The sequence below is a fragment of the Haliotis rubra genome, unplaced genomic scaffold (genome assembly GCF_003918875.1).
Source record: "Haliotis rubra isolate DU_JTF1 unplaced genomic scaffold, ASM391887v1 Scf36, whole genome shotgun sequence".
In the NCBI taxonomy this organism is placed as follows: domain Eukaryota; kingdom Metazoa; phylum Mollusca; class Gastropoda; order Lepetellida; family Haliotidae; genus Haliotis; species Haliotis rubra.
In genome coordinates this window covers 37,455-45,331 of record NW_025767035.1, presented here as the reverse complement: position 1 = coordinate 45,331, position 7,877 = coordinate 37,455, and positions in this window count along the sequence as shown.

Genomic DNA, 7,877 nt, shown 5'->3' with positions numbered 1-7,877 from the left:
TTTGATTTAAATGCGTAAAAGGAAGTTGGGTAAAACTTTGTTTTTATGGTTCTTCAATGGTGTTAATTATTTGGTCTTTAGCAACCTACGTTTGACGTAAGAGGCGACTAACGGGATCTGGTGGTCAGGCTCACTCATTTGTCATCGTATATCAATTGCGTAGATCGATGCTCATTATCTTGATCACTGGATTGTCTGGTCGAGTATTTACAGACATAGCTGGACTGTTGCTGAGTGAGGCGTTAAACAACTAACAAACAAAACAAACACATGATTTAAGTTTATAATATTATATTATACAGATGAGAGTGTGTTTTACATCTAGATGAGAGAGGTGTGAACAACCAGTGTTTATATATTTATCTTATCGTATGTTTCGGAACCGGATCTGCAGTTCATGGAAGTATGGATGCCGAGTCCGGGTACACTGTCTTGCCAGACAACTAACTTTTGCAATGTGTTTGTTTGATAACATTGTTGAGTTGAGTTGAGTTGAGTTGAGTTGAGTTGAGTTGGGATTTACGTCACATCGGCATTTTTCCAGCCATATAGTGACGAGATCAAGTTTCCATTCATTACCATTTTAAGTCCAGGTCCAAAAGAGTTATATCTTAAAAACATATATATTCATTACATTTCTATTTCAAAACAGAATGTCATAGCACCAAATTCAATAGCAAGCAATTCGTTATTCTCTTTACAAAATTACAATTTATGATACAGGTCAACTTCCCTAAGGTAGTTTACAATCAGATGCACGCTCACGCGGGAAAACAGATCTTTCAGATTTCTCGCATCATAATGTGCATCCCTTGCAGTCGAAAAGTCCACACAGTCAAGCAGAATATGCTTGATGGTGAACACTTCATCGCAAGAGACACACATAGGAGCTCCATCCCAATCCATTTTCAGCAGATAGTCATGAGTAAACCGACTGTGGCCAATACGACATCGTCGTAAAATTACCTCATCTCGTCTTGACTGACAACCCACGTAGGTATAACCAATTGTTGGCTTCAATTCATGAAGTTTATTTCTTCCTACTTGGGTGTCCCACCTTTTTTGCATAAGGTCCCGAGTATAACTTTTGATTGTGGGTTTGAAATCACTGTACCGGATTAGCAGTGGAGATAAGGGCTTGTCAAGAGCTGATTTAGCATCGGCTTTTGTGTTACCTCCTATGCCGACGTGACCCGGCAACCAGCAGAGGATGATGTCACATTGGCCAGTAGGAAGATCGTTGTAAAGTTCTAAAATGTCTAGGATGATAGGGTGACTTGAAGTAACATTTTGAAGTGCTTGTAGGCAAGATAATGAGTCTGTAAAAACGATGAAGTTTTTGGAATGGTTCTGTTGTTCAATATAGGTCAAAGCTGTGAAGATAGCTTTGGCCTCAGCAGTGAAAATGGAACTATTGTCGGGAATTCTGGAGGAGACAGTCTTGGATCCAATGACTGTAGCACTGGCAACTTGGCCGTCATCCTTGGATCCGTCTGTGAAAATGGATCTATGGGTGTTATATTTGGAACGTAACTGGTTGTATTCCTGTTGGAACACCAAAGGATTTGTTTCAGACTTTTTAAGTTTGGTGAGGGTAAGGTCGACCTGTGGTTTCACCATCTGCTAGGGTGGCGAAGACAGAAGTCTGTAAGGTGCTATGATGTCGAGATCAATTTTAGCTGCAGATATGTGTGGTTGAATTCTGATTCCGAGTGGTGGAACAAGGCTTGGCAAATTAGGAAACAGATTTTCGTAGAGCAGGTTGAAAACACAATTGTATGCTGGATTGGGCTCATTTGAACGTAATTTAGTCATATACTGCAGTGAAAGTTTAATGCAGCGTTGTGCAAGGGATGGTTCGTTAGCCTCTACATACAGACTGTCTACTTGAGAGGTCCTAAAAGCTCCCAGGCAGAGCCTCAGGCCTTGGTGGTGGATAGAATCCAATTTTTCTAAATTGCTTTTGCAGGCTCCACCATAAACAATGGAGCCGTAGTCTAGTTTAGAGCGAACCAAAGATCTGTACAAGTGAAGGAGTGTTGTCTGATCCCCTCCCCACTCTGTGTTTGAAACGACTTTTAGTAAGTCCAGATCCTTCAAGCATTTGGTTTTATGTGTGGTAAGAATGTTAAGTGACGGTCGAATAAGAGTCCAAGGAATTTGGCCTCTTCTAGTACCTTAATGAGAATACTATCTAAAGATAGGTCTGGATCCTTGTGTGGTTTGTAATAAGGACAAAAGGGAATACAATTTGTTTTGGATTTTGAAAACTAAAAGCCATTTTCATTGGCCCACTTTTGGATTTTGTTTAGGCAGAGCTGTAGCTGCCTTTCTATTGCGTGCATGTTCTTACAACGGCATGACATATTGAAATTATCCACGAAAAGGGACCCATCAACACAACTGTTAAAGACGTTAGTGAGACTATTGGTTTTGATGCTAAAAAGGGTGACAGATAGAATGCTGCCTTGATGGACGCCCTGATCTTGGTGGAAATAATCAGACAATGTGAAACCCACCCGTACTTGAAATTGTGTGTTGCTTAAAAAATGAGGTAATCTACCCCTCAATCCAAATTCATGTAGATCTTTTAGGATACCATAATTCCAGACGCACCAAATGGTCAATGGTACTTTGGTTCTTTCGGAAACCACATTGGAGGTCACTAAGGAGGTTATTGGTCTCCAAGTACCAGATTAATCGATTGTTGACCATGCGCTCCATGGTTTTACAAACAAAGCTAGTTAGTGATATAGGACGGTAATTGGAGGGATCAGTATGATCCCGGCCAGGCTTTGGTATAGGGATGATAATGGCATTGTGCCACGAAGGAGGAAAGTTTTCGGTTGTCCAAATATCATCAAATGTATTGAGTAGTGTTTCCAAACTTGAATCAGGGAAGTGTTTCAGAAGCCGATAATGAATATCATCAGCTCCTGCAGCAGTGTCGTGAGCCTGCCCCAGGGCAGTACGTAGTTCATGGAGAGAAAAAGTTTCATTGTAATCCTCTCCATTATTAGAGTTAAAATTGATTGATTTCTTTTCTTGTTGGGTTTTGTATTTCTGGAACTGAGGGTTATAAGTTGACGAGGAGGAATGGTTTGCCAAAGTTTTGCCAAGTCTATTTGCAATTTCAAATTTATTTGTTAAAAGAGAGTCACCATCTTTGAGATAGCGAACACCAGATTTTGATCCTTTGCCCTTAATCTTTTGAATAATATTCCACACCTTGGACATGGGTGTGCGGGAGTTGATTTTGGACGCATATTTCCTCCATGACCGACGTGCAGTTTGTGTAGGTACGTCTTTCCCTAGCATGTGTCATTTGAACTGCAATCAGGTTATGTACAGGACTTAGGAATGGTTTCGTCTCCAATAGTATTTAAGATATCAGAAAGTAGTTCCATGGGATCAGGAACATTCCCGAAGTTGTCAGGTATAAGTTTTTCAGAGCAGAGAGTTTGGAATAATGGCCAATTGGCCTTGGTAAAATTCCACCTTGTTGAAGGTGGTTCATCCGCGGGATTGATAGGAGTAAGAACAGTCATCGTGGACCGACCATTCAAACTCGTTTAAGAGATTAGAATCCGTAAGTGATAGATCAAGTGCAGAGTATGTTCCAGTGGCAGGATGGAGATAAGTGTTTGATCCATCATTGAAGATGCATAGATCATCATTTGAGAGAAAATCTTCAAGGACCTTTCCCTTATTACTTGTATCAGTACTCCCCCATAGAGGTTTATGGCCGTTCAAGTCGCCCATGGTTATGCAGGGCTTTGGGAGTTGATCATACAATTGAAGATCTGATAGGCAGACAGTTGAGGAGAGAGGAAGATAGAGTGAACATAGTGTAAACCCTATGTTCAGAGTCATGTGGACAGTTTGTAGGGTGGTGTTAAGTGGAAGAGGGCTATGGAGGATGCCCTGTCTCACCAGGATAGAAGTGCCTCCTTTAGCTTTTAACACCGGGAGGAGAAAAGGAGTGTTAGGAACTGTACCGACGGATTTCAAATTTATCAGTTCTTTTTTGGTAGGTTTCTTGGAGACAAAACGCGGAGACAAAACGCGGGGGTCTTGAGTCAATAACTGTAGTTCATTAAAATTATTCTTAAGTCCTCTGCAATTCCATTGAATCATGTTTTGTGGATTCATTGTGCTTCGACTGGTGACATGTCACGTGAACGTGAAGAAGCGTTTGAAGTACTTCTATTGGTGTCAGGTTGGACCTCCATATCCAGAGGACCAAAGGAGTTATGGACCTCGATGGGGACCTCTGTAGGAGACGTGGCCTTTGGATTTTGGTTTGGCAGTTGCTCAAGCTGCTTTAGTCTCCGTAGTTTCTTTTCTTTTCTTTTTTGGCGCACAGTTTACGTTTCTGGCTTTGGCATTGGTTCTGGTGTTTGTGATTCAGAAGTTTTGACTTTTGATTTTGGAGATGTTGAGAAGATTTGACCCATGTCACATCAGTTTGATTGTTGCAGTAGTGGTAGAAGGGCGAGAGACGGCAGAAGAGTAAGTTTTGGTGGAAGGGATACAGTTAAACTTGCAACCCTCTTCTTAGCTTCATGAAATGAGACATTTTGTTTGGGCTTGATCTTTATGATCTCTGATTCGCGTTGCCACATGGGACAAGATTTGGAAGAGGCCATATGGTTGCCACCGCAGTTTGCACACTTCACTTCCATAGTACAGTCATTGCCCTCATGGTTGTCACCACAGCGGTAACAAACAGTAGAGGAATGACAGATTTGGATCCATGTCCAAACTTTGGCAGTTGTAGTACCAGAGTGGATTGGGGACATAGACCTCCACACCAATGCTACAATAACCAGCTCTAATCGATTCAGGAATCTTCGATCGGGCGAACGTAAACAGATAGGTGTTTGTTGGTTGAACAACACCGTCCTTCTTGATGGTGAATTTCTTCACAGCTGTGACAGACTGCTGGGAAAGTTCCTGGACAATTTGTTCCTCAGTCATGTCATACAGGCATCGAGCTCTGTCCTGAACAATGCCTCTACACGTGTTCAGTGTTTTGTGCGCTGAGACAGCAACCTTTACATTGACAAAACTCTTGTAATTTCAGTAGATTCAAGGATTGCTGTCTCCGAGCACATTCTACAAGGAGAGAACCGGACCGAAGCTTTGTTACATTGGCAACCTCTCTGCAGATACCAGCGATATCCTTGGAGACTGCAAATGGGCAGTGGTTGCTTGTCATAAGCTTCAATGATTAAGAAACGTGGCCAGTAATCAGGTCGAAGGGGCGTACTCTCGTCAGACGAGGAATTGTCAGGATCCATATGTCTTCGTTTTGAACCAGGGTGTTTGGATGCCATGTTGTAAGGAATGTGGTTCGGCATCCCATCTCCCCACCCACCATGGAGTGTCAACAAGGACGATCTTATACTGCAGCGGATCTCCAAGCTGCAAAGACCGAGGATAAGGGGGTGTTATACTCCAGCGAATTTGACATGAAATGCTGTAGCTGTCTACCAGATTAAAGGTCAGGATAGTTCCGTCCATGACAAATAATTGGAGACGTACAGAAATCGGAGGTCAGCATCACCAGATTGGCCCATGAGCCACCACCTTCTGTGCATGGGTCTGCAAGGCTATTTGGTTTGGGCAGAATATTAGTTAACATTTTGAACATGTCCAAAAGTGTTGTGTAGTACCATGAGCCGCCATGAAAGGAATGAGTTCAGGGGTGAGCACCTGGTCGCGGTAAGCAGCAGCTGTGAGGTTTCCACGGATGACCAGACGTCGGGAACGGTTGTTCCCACAGTAAGCACCCCACACCATGCAACTTCCGCCCCCGAATCTGTCGACTTCCTGTACACAACATTTGGCATACCGTACATGACGTCGTCTCCAGACTCTATGCCTGCAGTCCGCGAAACTGAGGGTAAACCTGGATTCATCGCTAAAGACGACTCGATTCCAGTCTCTCGTGGTCCATCGGAAGTGACGTAGGGACTTTGATGAAACGGTGCAATATTGGCCCAAGATATGGACGTCGAGAATGGAGACTGGCAGCCCGCAACCGATTTCGAATGGTCTGTGAGGACAGTCGACCTCTAAACATCTCAGCCCTGGTTCGTGTAGCCTGTAGAAATCTGTCACGTAGGTGACGTAGGAAGATTTGACGGTCTTCTGCTCTTGACGTCACACGTGGACGACCCGACCTTGGGCGATCAGAAGTGGTGCCAGTTTGTTGTTGACGACCTCGCAAGTCATACACAATACGACGGCTGCATCCCATTGCTCTTGCGACGTCAATAACTGATCTTCCCGCTTGCAACATGCCAACGGCACGTTCACGTTGCACATTTGACAATCGTGGCATTTCAAGTACTGTTAGAACTGTGGTTTAAAAGTGTTTTTTTCAATTCCTGAGGCCAATGCAAACACGTGCATACGAAGAAAACTTCGATGCGAAGATCACGTCATCGACTGCACGTGCAAAACCTGATTTGGCACTAACGTCATTTGCACGACGAATGGATGGGTTTGAGTGGGTTTTGCTAACGTTTTTTAAGAGTCGAAAGATAGAGATCCCATTTTATATACATAGATGTATCATCAGAGAAAAATTATTCATTATTTTTCAAATTACATTTTGTGAAGTTTCTTTTTTGACTCAGTATATATACATATTTATAACAAATTTTAAAATGGTAAAATGTGGTATTATTGTTTTTACTGCTAGTTGTTTGGCATAATTTTGTATGAATGAGATATTTAGTGAGTGCATTAATTAATTTGGGATTTGTTAGAATGTGCTTGAAATCAGAAGAGAGCTACTGGTTTTGGTATCTATACCCCCAAAAAGCCTTAAACAATCCTATAATCTCCCGGCAAACTCCAGTATCTTCACAGCAGAAATCGCAGCCATAGTTCAGGCCTTGCAAACAACATCTGACTAAACAAACACTACCATCTGCATTTTTACGGATTCCTTTAGCTCAATACCGGCTCTCAAAATTTACTCTACAACAAAAAGACCAGATGTAATAAATACAGAAGAATGCTATACCACCAAGATAAAAATAATAACATACATTTTATCTGGGTCCCGCCACATATCGGAGTCCATGGCAACGAAATGGACATCCTTGTCAGTTGTGTGTAATTGTGAAACCAGTAAAAGACTGTAAAACCAGTAAAAGACTGTAAAACTTATCAATTTTTCATGATATATCCATGTCTCCATGTAAAGACTGAGAATTCTGAGAATGAATAAAGATGTCTGACCAACCAACTCTTGTCATTTTTGAAAATTTTGTAGGCAGAGTGGGGGAAGACACCATAGAACAGGTCAGTTCATTAACCAACTAACTGGTCAAGTTCATTTTAGCAGGGGTAGAACAGGTCAGATCAGTGTATTCCCATTAACTAAATTTTCTGATCACTGGACCGTATCGTGTTGTTTTAACCTGTAGGTTTGGAAATGTAGGCAGAATTGGTATACACCCATAAGGCGGAACAGTGGAATGAAATATTTCAGACCGTTGCACTTACTGACCAAAAATTGATAACAGAAGAAGAAGATTTATTACCTGTCATAAAAGTGAACCCTTGCCACGGCGTAATAATTAATTAATGGTAGAATAATTAATTAATTCTCTAATTAACACCTGTCACAAGGGACAGGCCATTTGAGTTTGTGCTCATGGACGGTGTTATGCAACTTGTGTATCTCACGAACTTGTTAATAGATCATTGGATATGTTGTCAAACACGGGCAAATACATGAATGAATTCTCTATTTAATACATCATAGTGTAACTACATTCATTTGATCATTAACAAGAATTAGGTGACATCATATGTAAATACTTCATTCATTTTAGATCACGTTAAATCGTTTCTTG